The sequence below is a fragment of the Cetorhinus maximus genome, chromosome 2 (assembly GCF_964194155.1).
Source record: "Cetorhinus maximus chromosome 2, sCetMax3.hap1.1, whole genome shotgun sequence".
Classification (NCBI taxonomy): domain Eukaryota; kingdom Metazoa; phylum Chordata; class Chondrichthyes; order Lamniformes; family Cetorhinidae; genus Cetorhinus; species Cetorhinus maximus.
Genome location: NC_135880.1, coordinates 186,288,240 through 186,306,490, shown reverse-complemented (window position 1 = coordinate 186,306,490; position 18,251 = coordinate 186,288,240). Strand labels below are relative to the sequence as shown.

General features: G+C 41.5%; 1 protein-coding gene across 2 annotated transcripts in view; it reads right to left on the bottom strand.

Annotated features, from left to right (window-relative positions):
• The window catches only part of prdm10 (PR domain containing 10), a 200,775-nt gene that overhangs the window by 182,185 nt on the left and 339 nt on the right, over positions 1-18,251 (bottom strand). The gene's annotated exons all lie outside the window — the stretch shown is intronic.

Here is an 18,251-nt window from a genome sequence, read left to right as displayed (position 1 = left end):
ATTTGAAGGGACAAATTTGCCAAAACTAAGCAGAAGGTTCAAGAAATTGAACCCTTATATAACTCTTTAAAACAGCATTCAGATCAAGTGGTTAATCTAATTTCTGATAAGTATCTGACTTGCGTTTAGGGCATGCAAGTCAAAGAGGTGAAGGAAATTTGGGTTAAGAAGTTTGGTTTAGAAAGTAACAACGTTCATTGTACTTTTAAGATCTTTAACCTAACTGACTAGTCAAGGTAAGAATGTAGTTATTGGTATTCATGGTCTTTGATTTTTGTGTAGTAAAATTCTTTTGGTTTAAACTGTGGACTTTTTGGCTTCATTCTTTTAGTAAACACCTGGGTTTTTGGATTTTCAAAACAAAAAGTAAAAACAGTACTGTTCTCTACGGAGATCAAAACTCCCTGCATGAGCTCAACTGTGACCAAGATCCTCATGCATGCTTGTTACCTTTAAAGCTGACCATTCAAATGTTCTAAGATAAAGGCAAAATACTGCGGATGCTGGAAATCTGAAACAAAAACAAAAGAAATGCTGGAAAAACTCAGCTGGTCTGACAGCATCTGTGGAGAAAAAGACAGAGTTAACGTTTCGAGTCTGTATGACTTCTTCTGAGCCGTTCTATTCAATTCACTCTTCAAATGCTCTCTTAGCCAGCCTCCCATCTTCCACTCTTTATAAACTTAAGCTCATCCAAAATTCTGTTTCCCATCTCTTAACTTGCATCAATTCCCATTTTCCCAATACCCCTGTGCTCGCTATCTTATGTTGGCTCCCAGTCCAACAATTTTAAAATACTCATCAGTATTCCCAAATCCTCACCCCCTCTCTGTTAATCTATTCCACCACTACAAACCTCTGCAATCCATGCACCCCTCCAAATCTGGCCTCTTGTGCATCCCTGATTTCAATCACTCTGTTGTGAGTAGCCATGCCATCAGCTGCCTGCACCCTAATCTCTCAAAATCCTTCCCTCAGCTTCTTCATCCCCTCTCCTCTTTTAAGACAGTTCTTAAAACCTACCTCTTTGTGGCTCTGTCAAATTTTCATTAATAATAACTGATATTTAAATAAGGCCTTTAAACGTAATAAACCATCACAAGGCAGTTCACATGAATAAAATAATACGCCGAGCTACATCGCTTCACCATTGGCAGCCGTGCCTTCAGTTTTCTAGGCCTCAAGCTCTGGAATTCCCTCCCTGCACCCTCCCGTCTCTCTACCTCACTTTCCCCTTAAAGCCTACCTCTGAGACCAAGCTTTTGGCCATATGATTAAATATTTCATTTTGTGGACTGGTGTCATATTTTGTTTCAAAATGCTCCTGTGAATTTGTTTCAAAATGCTCCTGTGAAGCACGTTGGAACGTTTTATGCTATACAAATACAAGCTATTGTTGATAAGCAAGATAACTTGTTTTTTGCCATCACTGGGAATTTCAAAGATAGGACAAGATTTTGCAATCTGCAACTGGTGTCAAGGTTGAACAGCTCCAACACTCACATGTTGTATCAAACCACTACAAAGCCTCAAAAAAGGAATGAAACTGGACGGACCACCCGGTATCGACCTAGGCACCAGAAACGACAACTGCAAACTCAGCCATGTCGACCCTGCAAAGTCCTCCTTACTAACATCTGGGGGCTAGTGCCAAAATTGGGAGATCTGTCTCATAAACTAGTCAAGCAACAGCCTGACATAGTCATCCTCATGGAATCATATCTTACAGCTAACGTCCCAGGCACGACCATCACCATCCCTGGGTATGTCCTGTCCCACTGGCAGGACAGACCCAGCAGAGGTGGCGGCACAGTGGTATACAGTCGGGAAGGAGATGCCCTCAGGGTCCTCAAAATTGACTCCAGGACCCAAGATGTCTCACAGCATCAGGTCAAACATGGGTAAGGAAACCTCCTGCTGATTACCACGTACTGCCCTCCCTGAGCTGATGAATCAATACTCGTCCATGTTGAGCACCACTTAGAGGAAGCACTGAGGGTGGCAAGGGCACAGAACGTACTCCAGGTGGAGGATGTCCATCACCAACAGTGGCTCGGTAGCACCACTACTTACCAAGCTGGCTGAGTCCTAAAGGACATAGCTGCTAGACTGGGTCTGCGGCAGGTGGTGAGGGAACCAGCAAGAGGGAAAAACATACTTGACCTCATCCTCACCAAACTGCCTGCCACAGATGCATCTGTCCATGACAATACCGGTAGGAGTGAGCATCACATAGCCCCTGTGGAGACAAAGTCCCATCTTCACATTGAGGATACCCTCCATCGTGTTGTGTGGCACTACCACCATGCTAAATGGGATAGATTTGGAACAGATCTAGCAACTCAAGACTGGGCATCCATGAGGCGCTGTGGGCCATCAGCAGCAGCAGAATTGCACTCAAACACAATCTGTAACCTCCTGGCCCAGCATATCCCCCACTCTACCATTACCATCAAGCCAGGGGGTCAACCCTGGTTCAATGAAGAGTGCAGGAGGGCATGCCAGGGGCAGCACCAGGCATACCTAAAAATGAGGTGTCAACCTGGTGAAGCTATAACACAGGACCACTTGTGCACCAAACAGCATAAGCAGCAAGTGATAGAAGAGCTAAGTGATCCCACAACCAAGGGATCAGATCTAAGCTCTGGAGTCCTGCCACATCCAGTCGTGAATGGTGGTGGACACTGAGACAACTCACCGGAGGAGAAGGCTCCACAAACATCCCCATCCTCAGTGATGGGAGGGCCCAGAACAACAGAGCAAAAGATAAGGCTGAAGCATTTGCAACAATCTTCAGCCAGAAGTGCCGAGTGGATGATCCATCTCAGCCTCCTCCGGAGGTCCCCAACATCACAGATGCCAGTCTTCAGCCAATTCAATTCATTCGATGTGATATCAAGAAATGGCTGAAGTCACTAGATAGTGCAAAGGCTATGGGCCTTGACAATAAGCCGGCAATAGTACTGAAGGCTTGTGCTCCAGAACTTCCCGCGCCCCTAGCCAAGCTGTTCTAGTACAGCCAGAACACTGGCAACTACCCGGCTATGTGGAAAATTGCCCAGGTATGTCCTGTACACAAAAAGCAGGACAAATCCAACCTGGCCAATTACCACCCCATCAGTCTACTCTCAATCATCAGTAAATTAACGGAAGGGGCCATCAACAGTGCTATCAAGTAGCACTTTCTTAGCAATAACCTGCTCACTGATGCCCAGTTTGGTTTCTGCCGAGTGTGGCATCAAGGAGCCCGAGCAAAACTGGAGTCAATGGGAATCAGTGGGAAAACTCTCTGCTGGTTGGAGTCATACCTAGCACAAAGAAAGATGGTTGTGATTGTTGGAGATCAGTCATCTTAGCTCCAGGACATCACTGCAGGAGTTCCTCAGGGTAGCGTCCTAGGCCCAACCATCTTCAGCTGCTTCATCAATGACCTTCCCTTCCATTGTAAGGTCAGAAGTGGGATGTTCACTGATGATTGCACAATGTTCAGCAACACTCGCAACTCCTCATATGCTGAAGCAGTCCATGTCCAAATGCAGCAAGACCTGGACAATATTCAGGCTTGGGCTGACAAGTAACATTCACGTCACACAAGTGCCTGACAATGACCATCTCCAACAAGAGAGAAACCAACCATCGCCACTTGACGTTCAATGGCATTACCATCACTGAATCCTCCACTATTAACATCCTGGGGTTACCATTGATCAGAAACTGAACTGGACTAGCCATTTAAATACTGTGGCTAAAAGAGCAAGTCAGAGATTAGGAATCCTGCAACGAGTAACTTACCTACTGACTCCCCAACGCCTGTCCACCATCTGCAAGGCACAAGTCAGGGGTGTGATGGAATACTCCCCGCTTGCCTGGATGAGTGCAGCTCCCATAACACTCAAGAAGCTTGACACCATCCAGGACAAAGAGCCCACTTGATTGGCACCATATCCACAAACATTCACTCCCTCCATCACCGACGCACAGTAGCAGCAGTGCGTACCATCTAAAAGATGGACTGCAGGAATTCACCAAGGCTCCTTCGAAAGCACCTTCCAAACACACGACCACTACCACTTAGAAGGATGAGGACAGCAGATAGATGGGAACACCACCACCTGGAAGCTCCCCTCTAAGTCACTCACCATCCTGACTTAGAAATATATCGCCGTTCCTTCACTGTTGCTGAGTCAAAATCCTGGAACTCCCTAACAGCACTGTGGGTGTACCTACACCACTTGGACTCCAGTGGTTCAAGAAGGCAGCTCACCACCACCTTCTCAAGGGCAACTAGGAGTGGGCAATACATGACAGCCCAGCCAGAAAAGCCCTCATCCCGTGAATGAATAAAAAAAATAGTTAACTAGACACAGCACTGCAAGGCTGCCAACATACATGGGTCAACATGAGTCAGCGATTTCAAAATATCAAAAGAAAAAGAACAAACCGGAAGCTAGCAAACTATGGCATGCCTCAGTCAGCTGATATTGAAGCATTAGAATTATCAATAAGAATGAAAAGGATGTTGATGTAAAGGTTTGTCTGTTGAGTTAACTGTAGACCTGTCAGAAAAAACAATGGGCCAGAATTTGCTGTCAAAGTAACGGTGCTAATTGTGCTCATTTTATTAACAAGCAAATGGTACAGCAGCTTCAGGAGAGGGATAGATGTGTGGTTAAGAATGGAAGTTCAAAATTTGCTGTCTAAGATGTGAAGCTCTTCCGCTTGCTTCATGAAAATGACATCTCAGTTTCTTACTCACCATTGACATGCACTTAATGGTGCAACTTTACTGTATTTACAAAGATGGATGGTAAAGTGCATTGAAGTCTGCAGGTAGTTTCAGGGCGAGGAGGGATAGAATAACGCCAAAATAATCTGTGACTTTGAAGAAGGCCATTTCAGTACTGTCGCAGGGCAGAAACCTGATTGCAGGCATTCAAGTGTGAAAGAGAGAGAAAGATATCAGCTCATATTTGGGAGGCGATAATGCATTCAAGGACTTGGGAGAGGAAAGTGAGATTGCTGGTGGCCTGGTAGTTAGCAATGACAGAGGAGTGGATTTTTTCAGAGCAGTGAAGATGGCAGATTTGATGGCAAGGAGGACAGCACCTGACAAGAGATAACTGTTAATATCAGCTGACATGGCTTCCAAGAAGGGAAGTTGGGTGGACAGCAGTTTAGTGGGAATAGGGTCAAGAAAGCAGGAGGTGGGTTTTATGAACAAGATGAGCTCGGAGATAGCATGGCAAGAGATGGAACAGAATCCAGAAAATTATGCGAGATCAGGGTTAGGGCCAGGGCAGTGCAAATCCTTAGAAGTTTGGCCCCATCAACAAGTAGAAGGGAGGGAAGCAACTGAGGCAGTTGAACAGACAATCTCAATGTTTGGGTCAAAAAAATCCATAAGCTTCTCTCACTTGTTAGTGGTGAGAAGGGTATAGGAAGCACAGGAGGGTGGGTTTAAGACAGTGGCTTGTGGTGAAGCAAAACCAGGGATTATCTTCGTAATCCAGGATGATATTTGAATAGTGAGCAGCTTTAGCAAAGGAGAGCAGGGCCTGTGTGTGGACCAACCAGATCTGGCAATGGATGGATAAGCCAATTGTCAGCATACATGCTCAAATCTGCATGTTTTGGTCTTAAAGCAGCAAAGTTGATGGATATACTGGAGGATGAATCAGTTAAGAGAGACTAATAGCTTTAATAGGAACAAGAGCATCAAAGGTGGATGATGTGTGATATTGCAGATCTGTAGCTGCAGTAATGTCATGATGAATGGAGGGCCAAAGGCCATCTTTGTAAATACAACAATGTCACACCATTAAGTGCATGCCAATGGTGAGTCAGACAGTGAGATGTCATTTTCATGACACTGACAGTAGAGCTGCACATCTTAGACAGCAAATTTTGAACTTCCATTTTTAACCACACATCTGCTGCTCTCCTGAAGCTGCTGTACCATTTCCTTGTTAATAAACTGAGCACAATTTGAAACTGAAAATCTATGTGATCTCAAAATGTTTTGACTTCCTTCCTAAAATGTGGTGTCCAGAATTTCACACCATACTTCAGCTAGGGCCTAACCAGTGTTTCATAAAGATTTGACATAACTTGCTTGCTTTTGTACTCTGCCTCTCTTAAAGAAACTAAACACCCCATATGTTTTTAAAAAACAGCCTTCTCAACATCTCCTGCCACCTTGAAACATTTGTGTACATACATTTCTAGATCACTATGTTCCAGCAACTACTTTAAAACTGTACCATTTACCAAAATGCATCACCTCACTTTTCTGCACTGAATTTCACCTAATATGTTTTGAAATCATACTATATTCATCACTGCTTACTACATTTGAGTTCTGCGTCAGCTATAAATTTTGAAATTCTCATCTATGCCCAAGTCCAGGTCATTAAAATATATGACAAGAAGCAGCGATACTAATCGCAACATGTAGGGAATGCCACTCCATAACCTCCATCCACTCTGAATAAAAATCATTCACCACTGCTCTCTGCTTTCTGTCTCTTAGCCAATTTTGTAGCCATGCTATCACTGGGCTTTAATTTTGATAACAAATCTATTATGTGGTGCTTTGTCAAACACACCTTTACAAATGCAGATACAAATTCGTTCAAGTTAGTCAAATATATTTTGCCTTTAACAAATCCATTCTCACTTTTATTTATCAGTCCATACTTGTCCAAGTGGCAACTAAATTTGTCCTGATCGTGGTCTCTAAAAGAATCCCCACCACTGACATTCGGCTGACTGGAGAGGTTCATTCCTTTCGCTTTCTTAAATAAGGGTGTAACATTTATAATCTTCCAGTCCTCTGGCACTACTCCCACATCTAAGAAGAATTCAAGAGGCCAGAGCCTCTGGAATTTCCACCCTAACTTCCACAGGTTACCTCGCATGAATCCCATTTGGATCAGGTGACCTTCCTACTTTAAAAAGAGAAGGTACACCAGTGACTGAGTCACAGGGATTAAAACAAAATAGGTAACTGGAACTTTTAGCAACATTATTCTCCTTCACTGATAGAAAAGAAATGTAGCAAAGTGACCTCACACAGTGGTAGTTTCATGTGTGACCTTTGATGCTTTCTCAATGGTCTGGTCATTTTAACAAAAGAAAATTTAAATGCTTACTACTCAAAGACTTCAATTCAAAGCACTAAAGTGCTTATTTTGCACACAAAATAGGAATGACATTATTAGATTCCTGAAAACAAAACACAGAGCTAATAACCTCAAAGTAGTACTGGAAATTGGAGGATAATCAGCATGCTCAAAAGATGAGAAAGAACAAACTATTTGATGAGCGGAATACTTGATGAAGGATAAGAGGAGTGTAAAGAATGTGAGAAAAAGATCATTTGAGCCCATTCATTTCAGCCTATTATAGAGATTAATATTCAAAAGAAACAAAGTTCATCTCTTCCTAGTTGTGTCAATCCAGATCAAGATTCCATTTCTTAATGAGTCTTCTAGCAATTGCTAGTTATTAGTTTACTCCACAAAAATTATCTTAGCTCCCCCTTTTAAAAAAAATTCCCAGGATGTGGGCATCGCCAGCAAGTGCATTCATTTTAAGTTCTGTTGAAGGGTCATTCGGACTCGAAACGTTAACTGTGCTCCTCTCCAGGAATCTGCCAGACCTGCTGAGTTTTTCCACGTATTTTTGTTTTTGTTTTCCAGCATCCGCAGTTTTTGGCTTTTATTTAAGTCAGCATTCATTGTCTATCCTCAATTGCCCTGCAAAAGGTGGTGCTGAAGAGCCAACTTCTTGAACTTCTGCAGTCCATGTGGTGAAGGTCCTCCCACAATACTGTTAGTTGGGAGTTCCAGGATTATGACTGAGTAACAATTAAGGAATAGCGATATATGTCCAACTCAGGATGATGGGTGATTTGGAGAGGCAGCTGCAGGTAATGCACCTGCCCTTGTACTTCTAGGTAGTGATCACAGGTTTGGGAGGTATTGTCAAAAAATCCTTGATCAGCTCCAGTGCACCCTGCACATATTACACAATGCAATCACCAGTGTTATAGGGAAGGTGGTGGATTGCATGCCAAGCAAGCAAGCAGAATGCATTGTCTTGGATGGTGCTGAAATTTTTGAGTTTCATTGGCACCCATCTTAATTTTATAAATGTTGTCTTCTGTTCAGTGCATTTAAAACTTGGCATCTCAATGTCTACCCCTAACCCCAGTTTTCTTTCTTCACAGGAAAAATCAAAAAGCATATTATCTAAATGGTGAGGGATTGCAGAGCTCTCAGGTGCAGGGGGATCTGGGTGTCCGAGTCCATGAATCGCAAAGGCCAGTATGCAGATACAGCAAGTAACTAGGAAAGCTAATAGAATGTTATCATTTATTGAGGGGGGACTTGAATAAAAATAGGGGACTTGAATACAAAAATAGGGAGGTTATGCTTCACTTGCACAGGACATTGGTGAGATCACATCTGGAGTATTGTGTACAGTATTGGTCTTATTTAAAGAAAAACGTAAATGCATTAGAAACAGTTCAGAGAAGGTTTAGCAGACTAATACCAGGAGTGGGTGGGTTGACTTATGAGGAAAGGCTGGACAGGCTAGGTTCGTATCGGCTGGAGACTAGAAGAGTAAGGGGCGACTTGATTGAAATATATAAGATCCTGAGGGTTCTTGGCAGGGTGGATGCGGAGAAGATGTTTCCTCCTGTGGAAGAATCTAGAACTAAGACCGCTGTTTAAAAATAAGGGGTCTCCCATTTAGGATAGAGATGAGGAGAATTTTTCTTAAAGCGTCACAAGTCTTTGGGATGCTCGTCCTCAAAAGGCTGTGGAAGCAGAGTTTTTGAACATTTTTAAGGCAGAGGTAGGCAGATTCTTGATAATAAGGGGGCGAAAGGGTATTGGGGGTAGACAAGAATGTGGGATTGAAGTTCCAGTTAGATCAACCATAATCTTACGGCGGAGCAGGCTTGAGGGGCCGAGTGGCCTACTCCTGCTCCTAACTTGTGTGTTCGTACAAAGAACAGATTGAACTCCTTCAGTTTCATTTGCCAACTCAATGATTCAGACCCACCCTTAAATTTGTCCCAGTGCTCTCATTTCTTTATCTGTGCATACTTCATTAAACTTCACAATACTCTAAGCATGGTCTCACTAAGACAGTATCAGAAATAAAAGGTTTCATTTATATAGTGCTTCTTATTCTCAGGATGTCCCAAAGCTCTCCACAATTAATGAGAGCAGCCACTGTGACCTAATCAAACACAGTAATCAATTTTTATACAGCAAAGTCCCACAATCTTTGACTGAAAATCCTTGTTCTTATTTTTTTCCAAAATGCAATTAAATGTAGACAAGGGTAAAATAACACATTTTCTATTTATATAGCCCAGTTTCCAAATTATCGGCACATGTCAGCATCAACAACTGCGCTTCAAACCCTTATTCAAAAACAAGCAATACCCATTAAACCCAAAATTTGTTTCCATAAACCCACCTTTTATGTCCTCTTCCAGCCTCCTCCTCAATACATCCACATTCTCACTTTCACCTGACAAAATATTTGTTCATTCTCTACCATATCTTCATCCTTCACGATTCTTTACTCTCTGAGCAAGCCTACTTCTTGTTTGACCCTTAAAATTTGTTTTGCAAGTCCTTAGTGTTGCCTTTTATATCTTCTTCTAGCCATTTTTCATATTCTCAATTTGTCCTCCCAACCATCTTTTCAACCTCCCCTGTACACATATTTTGTTACTCATCATTATCTCCTGTACTGCCAGCTTTGGCTTTAGTATATTCCTCCATTTTAAGTTTCAGTTTAGTTTTAATTTTTCTATTTAGCTATGCACCTCTGTGCACTACAGTAATGTAGCTACTTTGCACTCTATCCATTTCAGATTTGACGATTCTCAGCACTGATGCATTAACCCATTTGCTCAATTTTCTGCCTAGTTAATCTGTGCCAGATCCTTTCCTATCTCACTGAACTTTGCCTTTTTCCAGTCCAGTACTCTTACTATTAATTATTCATTATCCTTTTCTACTTTTCCATTGAATGTAACTTTGTTACAGCTGCTCTCTCAATTGTTCTCCTGCTTGCATCAGTTATTTCTCACAACTTAATCAAGCAAAGCTTCTTTACTTATCAGACAAATTTGCGATCTAGGAAGGGGTCTTGGAAAAATTCTGTCAAGCATTCCCCCACTTCAACCATCTGCATTACATTTATCCCAGTTTGCTTTGTTGTACATACGTTTACCTTGACAGATCTCAACAGGTGCAAAACATACAGAGGAGCAAATCTGCAAAGCAATTACAGGGAAGCAGAAGAAATAGAGAACTTATAATGGGGAACGTCAATGATCCTAATGTAGACTGGGATAGTAATAGCGCAGAGGGCAGAGAGGGAGAAGAGATTCTGAAGTGTGTTCAGGAGAATTTTGTTGATCAAGATGTTTATGTATCAAAGAGGAAGGAGACATTCTGGATCTGGTTCTGGGGAGTTAGATGGGATAAGTGAAACTCATGTCAGTCGGTAAACATTTAGGGAATAGTACTCATCGTATCATCAGGTTTAAATTAGTAATGGAAAAGGACAAGAAGCAATCTGGGCCAGAAATATTTCATTGGAGGGGGACAAATTTCAGTTTTGGTTGAGAATGATTCCAATTTATCCATGACAGATCCAAAGACTGGCAGGGGATGCTGCTTTTAAAGAGATGTCGCAGATAGTTGCAGAACATTTTCACAAAGGGAAAGTTAGGGCAAACAAATCCAGAGTTCCCTGGATGACAAAAGAGGTAGAAAGTAGGAAGAAGCAGAAAAAGGGTGTGTATGGCAGATGTCAGGGTGATAAATACAAGTGAAAACCAGGCTTAAGAGAGAAAGTTCACAGGGGTAGTTAAATCAGAAATAAGAGCAGCAAAGAGAGAGTAGGAGAAGAGGCTAGCAGCTAACATTAAAGGGAATCCAAAAATCTTCTGTAGGCATATAAAGAGTAAAAGGTTAGGAAGAGGAGGAGTGGGACTAAGTAGAGGTCAAAAAGGGGATATACGCATGAAGGCAGACAGCAAGGTTGGGTACTAAATTAGTATTTTGTATCTGCCTTTACCAAGAAGATGCTGCCTGAGTCGTAGTGAAAGAGGAGGTAGTTTAGATGCCGGATGGGCTAAAAGTTGTATGTAGAAAAGCTGGCTGTATTCAAAGTTGATAAGTCACCAGGATCGGATGAGGTGCATCCGGGGATTCAGAGGGAAGTAAGCATGGAAATTGAAAAGGTACTGGTCATAATCTTCTAAACCTCCTTAGGTACAGGGGCGGTGCCAAAGGACTGCAGGATTGCAAATCACAGAATCGTTACGGCGCAGGAGGCCATTCGGCCCATCATGTCTGCGCTGCTCTCTAAATGAGCATTATGACTTAGTGCCATTCTCCTTTCTTTTCCCCGTACCCTTGCACATTGTTTCTATTCACATAATCATCGACTGCCCTCTTGAATGCCTCGATTGAACTTGCCTCTGCCACACTTCCAGGCAGTGCGTTGCAGACCCGAACCACTTGCTCTGTGAAAACGTTTTTTCTCACATCACATTTGCTTCTTTTGCAAATCATTTTAAATTTGTGCCTTCTCATTCTTTATCCTTTTACGAGCATGAACAATTTCTCCCTATTTACTCTATCCAGCCCCCTCATGATTTTGAGCACCTCTATCAAATCTCCTCTTAGCCGTCTCCTCTCCAAGGAGAACAGTCCCAACTTCTGCAATCTATCTTCATAACTGAAGTATCTCATCCCTGGAACCATTCTTGTAAACCTGTTCTGCATCTCTCCAGTGCATTCACATCCTTCCTATATTGTGGCACCCAGAACTGTACACAATACTCCAGCTGAGGCTTAATTAGTCTCTTAGAAAAGCTCAGCATAACCTCCTTGCTCTTGTACTCTATGCCCCTATATTAATAAAGCCTATGATACTATATGCTTTATTAACTGCTCTCTCCACCTGTCCTGCCACCTTCAATTCTCTATGCACATATGCACCCAGGTCGTTCTACTCCCTTAAGAATTCTACACCTTATTTTATATAGTCTCTCCATGTTCTTCCTACTAAAGTGCATCACCTCACACAACTCCGCATTGAACTTCATCTGCCACCTATCTGCCCCCTCCACCAACTTGTTTATGTCCTTTTGAAGTTCTAAATTGTCCTCCTCAATGTTATAACCTTGTTCAAAACAAAAAACGCAAGGATAAACTCAACAACTAAGGGCCGGTCAGTTTAACCACAGTGGTGGAAAAGCATTTTGAAATGATAATCCGGACAAAATTACGAGTAACTTGGATATGTGTAGATTAATTAAGGAAAGCCAGCACGGATTTGTTAAAGGTAAATCATACTTAATCAACTTGACTCAGTTTTTTGATGAAACAACAGAAAGGTTGATGGGTGTAGTGCAGTTGATATGGTGGAAATGAACTTCCAAAAGAAGGACAAACGTAGCACAGGAAAACCACCACCTGCAAGTTCCCTTCCAACCCACATACGATCTTGACTTGGAAATATATCGCTGTTCCTTCACTATCACTGGGTCAAAAACCTGGAACTCCTTCCCTAACAACACCGTGGGTTTACCTACATCATAAGGGCTGCAGTAGTTCAAGAAGGCAGCTCACCACCACCTTTTCAAGGGCAATTAGGGATGGGCAACTGCCAGGGGCACTCACAGCCCATGAACTAATTAAAAAAAGAAAAAAAATGTTGTGGCTACGTGGAAAGGGCAAGAGAGTGGGACACACTAAATTGCTCATGTGGAGCCCACATGTATATCATGGGAAAATGGCCTCCTCCTGTGTTGGAACCATTCTATGATCTCAGCCCTCTATCTCACCTTCACTGCAGTTAGCCTGTCACGTGTGCTGAAAATGGTAGTATTTCACCTCCACTCCACTTGGATTTTTTACCAGAATATATTTACATGCTTGCACTATAGCAGATGAATAACATCATATACCTTATACACTTCTTCCTCTGGTCATCACTCCTGAACATATTATAACCAGGTAAATTAGGTTCTCATAACTGTTGAAGCCAAAACTACTTCTCTGTACTGTGTCATACACCTCTATAGCTATTAATATTTCTAACTCTCGAATTTTGTTTGAATGCTTTGTGTATTTATGAATGTACCTCACTCAATCCTAATCCTATTTTCAAAATTATGATCCTTATTCTTTTTCCTGGTTCCCTCACTTATCCCAGATATCTCTCAACTTCAAAGCCTCAAGATGTCTCATGTTTCTCCTCCAGTAACACTTTGTCAGTATTTATTTCAACTGAGGCTTCTACTTCTGCTCCAATCACTCAGTTAATCCTACTCTTGTTTGCAAAAGCCAACCTACAGTTTCCCATACTCTAGTCAATTATTCTACTTATCCTCTCCACAGAACCTTAATACTTGTCAATGATACAGAACTGTGTTATCATCAATTTTAATATCACTAAAGTTACGTGGGCAGTAGAAGGGAGTTACGTTATCTTCAGAGACTGAGACTAATTGCGTAGATGAGCTGGGAAATGGGAGATAGAGGCGGACCAGAATGTAGATTATAAAGAATATGTGAAAAGAATATGTCTATAGTTAATATTATTTGTAAGCTGTGCCAATAAATGTGAGGGACGGTAGTGCTGGGCATCGCACTCTTTTTTCTTATCTGCATATATAATAAAATCAAGTTGGGGCAGAACATGAAACATGTCCTATTCTGATAGGATAATGGATTGTGGGATAGGCTAAGTCCAACCATAGGGGGATAGAGATCTGCTGGCTTCTCTTAGGGAGACAGTTAAAATCTCAGGTAGAAGAGGCTACAAACAAAAATACTATTCGAATGGTAAATTCAAGAAGAAAACAAGCCCATCAGTCAGACAAGCTAATCAGTCAGAACAGACTCCATGTTGATACTCAAGAGTTACTTTATACAAACTCTACTGCTGTGAGCACAGGCTGATAGCATGAAAGAATCTATTTTGTCCTTGGCTGATGGATTAAATGAAAACGATCGATTCACTCAGAATAAGACAGTGATCGACCTGCATCTTCCCAATCTATACAAAATGCCTAGACTCTGAATAAACTTTGAGATACTGCAGGATATTTATTCATCTCTGATAGCAGACAAAAAGGGAAAATAACTTGGTAGTGATTACTGATTGTACCTTGAAAGCATCTGGTGAGTATAAGAATGTAATTTTCTGAGTTTGTGCTGCTGGTCTGAAGCCTCACCAGCCAGCTACTCAAATCAGGAAATGGGCATGCTGCCCACAGCTTCTGGATATAGAGTAGCAGTTGGGTGACAATTCCCACTGAGAGATCACAGAATACCAGCCCTATCTTCTTATGTATTTTTCAATGTCCATCTTTTTCTTTAATTTATGCTTTAATGGGATGTGGGCGACACTGTTAAGGGCAGCATTTGTTGCCCATCTCTATTGGTCCTTGAACTGAATGGATTGCTAGGTCATTTCAGAGGATAGTTAAGAGTCAAGCACAATACTATGGATCTGAGTCACATGTAGGGCAGACCAGGTAAGGGTAGCAGATTTCCTTCCCGAAAGGGCATCAGCGAAATAAATGGGTTTTTACAACAATCAATTATAGTTTCAGGGTCACCATTACTGAGACTTGCTATCAATTCCAGGTTTTATAAATTGAATTTAAATTCCACCAGCTGTCATGGTGGGATTTGAACCCGTTTCCACAGAGCATCAGCCTAAACCTCTGGATTACTAGTCCAGTGACATTACCACTACCCCACCATCTCCCCAAAATGCACAAACCTTGACCAAAATTGGAGTATTGCATCCAGTTTTGATAAGGATATCAAAGCAATGGAAAAGGTACAGCTAGATCAAATGTTACCTGGAAAGAGCTGCACAGTCATCAAAACTCATGCAATTGGGGCTTTTATCACAAGCTGAGAAGGTTAAGAGGTGACCTGACGGAGGCCTTCAATGTTGTTATACAAGTGTACAAGATAAATAGTGAAAGATTGTTCCCTCTGGACTGAACAGAGAGGACATGAACTCAGCTTATTGGAAAAATAGGCAAAGATGATGATGTTCTTTCCCCACCCCCCAAGTGGCAACTGAAGCAGAAATGTTAACATTTAAAATGGAACTGGGCAACTATCTTAAAAAGGAACATGAAGAAATACATGGAAAAGAGCAGGGAAATGGCATTTCAGTTGAAGGCTGCAGCTTATGAGCTACCAGAAGCCAAATGGCCTCCTTCTGTATGTTTATTTCCCTCGATGAAGTGGGTCCCACTGGAGGACACAAGATCACAAGTACAAGGTTAGAGATTAAAGAAAATAAAGATAAGAGAGTTTATTCTGGGTTAATGAGCATCTTTATGGGGAGCTGAATTGATATCTGTTCAAAGAGACACCGAATTTAAAGGAGTTCATTACAGACATGGGTGATTTTTTTCTGAAAAAATGCATATGCACAAATCTGCCAAGTTTGTAAAACAGATTAATAATGTGGCTAAGAGAGTCTATGGGATACTTAGCTTTGTTAATTGTGGCACTAAATACAAAAACAAGGAAGTCATGTTCAATCTTTCGGCCCCAGCTGGAGTAAACAATTCTGGTCATCACACTTTAGGAAGAATATTAAAACCATGGAGAAGTTCACGAGGATGATACGGAGGTTGAGGGACTTCTGTTATATGGAGAGATTGAGAAGCTGGGATTGTTCTCCTCAAGACAGAAGGTTCAAAATTATGAAGAATTTTGTTAGAGAAAGCAGGAGAAACTATTTCCTCTAGCAAGTGGGTCACACCACAGGTCACAGATTTAAAATAATTGGCATGAGAACTAGAGGGGAAATGAGGAGAAATATTTTCACACAGAGGGTTGTCAAGATCTGAAATGCGCTACTAAGAGGGTGATGGGGTTCCACAGGAACTTTCAAAAGGCAATCGGGGATGTACGTGAAAAGGACGAATTTGTAGAGTTATGGGGAAAAATCTAGGTTATGGGACTGGAGTAACAAGGGCATGACAGGCCAAATGGCTTCTTCTATGCTGCAAGATTCCATGAGACAGAAAGAACTTAGTGTTCTCAAAACAGAGGATAAGTGGCGAGATCCACTCAGTCCTTGGGAGAATAATCACACCCAGATTCTGAATGTGGCAGGTTTAATGAGTCAAATAGCCTTTTCTCATTCTTGGCAATTCAAGGGAGGTTATTGGTCACATTGATACTTGTCCTTGTTTTCTCTTATCACAAAGGGACTGCAATTTCAAGTTTTAGGCCTGGCAAATTTGCTGGATCCTCCATTGTCCAGATTCCAGCAAGATCTGTGGGGATGATAGTATTCCTTATCTTATGACTTGGTGCTTCTTCAGTCACTCCTGCTTCCTGGAAATTTGCATTTGATCATCCCATTGCTGAGAAAAGTAACCCTCTCCATTGCAACGAAAAGTGTTCGGCCTTACATTTCCAACTAACTATATTACCTTGATATCTGCAATTTTCATTTTAAATTTTTTAATGTAATTCACCTTTGCTTTAGGTAAGGCCATGATGCATTTTTCAGGATTTTTTTGCTTTGAAAACTCTGCTAATTCAATGGTCATTGCCCTGGAAACCAAATAAGCCTGGTTATAGCCTTGAATCAGTTACCATCACATGGAATCATAGAATGGTTAGAGCACAGAAGGCCATTCAGCCTGTCATGTCTATGCTAGCTCTCTGAAGTAGCATGGTCTGACACCTTGTTTAATTCACCAACTCATCAGTCTGAGATCAATCAGATTATACAGATCAACTGAAAAAATATGTATTGATAAGTAAAACTGTCCCAATGAAATGCTTTAAACTGCACCTATTATCTTCTGCTACCAATCATGAGTTTCATTTTCCCCATTTAAGAAATTTAGACATCATCCTGATCATTGGGCTAGAGCCATCTCTAGCTGAATGAAACCGATGGTCACTTCCAATTACTAATCCAATATATTAAAAAAAGTCACAAGTATAAAGCTGAAGCTCCTGTCTGAAGCGTGCCTATGGAACCATGCTTACTTCAAGAAACCTCAAATGTTAAACAAACATTTACATTTGTCAAAGAATATACTTTATTCCACTCAATAAAAATGTTACATGAAGTGAAATCTGTAATTAAGTTCTGTGGAAAGGATTGCACATTTACCTTTTCCAGACAGTTATGGGAGATTTCCCTGATGGCTCCTTGATAAAAGGTAACTAGCGGAAATGACCAACATAGACCAACAGTTCCCAGGTCCAATTCACAATCTAAGCTAAATCACGACACAGTTAGAATAACAGCAGGGTCCCTGGGAGCAGGAAGTCACAACATCACCCTGATCAATACCCGGTGTTGCCTCACAGCAAGTGCACATGTGGCTATTGCTAAGAGTTAGCTCAAAGTGAGGTCCAAAGTGATGTACCATACATGGAGTGTGATAATATTTGTGCCATTTGTTTCACAAATGCTTGATGTTTTGTGGCATTTTTTTACCCCACAGCAATCAGTAACTGAGTAGAAAACAGGATTGGAAACCATAGATCACCAGAGTACATTTATATGTACATCAGTAAGTTACATTCTAAATTTGCCACAAATTTAAAAATAGAATAAATTGAGGTTATATATATGCATGAATCAATGATGACAAACTCTCAGTCCCCAATCCACAAAGTTATGATCTCTATTCCAATGACAACTTCCATTTCTACAGCATATTTAACAGAGTAAAAGCTCAGGTGCATTATCAAACAATATTTGACACAAAGAAATATTAAGGCAGATGAACAAAAGCTAGGTCAAAGGGGTGGATTTTAAGGAGCATCTTAAAAGAGGTAGAAATATTTAGGAGAGAATTCCAGAGCTTAGCGTTGAGACAGCTAAAGACATGGCTTCTGAGAGTGGAGTGATTAAAATCAGTGATGCACAAGAGGGCAGAAGTGGAGGAGCAGAGATCTCAGAGAGTTGGAGAGCTAACGGAGGTTAGAGAGATAGGGAGGGGCAAGGCAGAGATTTGAAAACAGGAATGACAATTTCATAATCAAGGCGCTTCTGGACCCGGAGCCAAGATAGGTCCATGAACATAGGGGTGATGAGTAAAGAGGAGTGAGTGAGTTTGGATACAGGGAACAAAGTTTTGGATGAAATTGTTAATGGAGCATGCAAGGACACAAGCCTGCCAGGAATCCATTGGAATG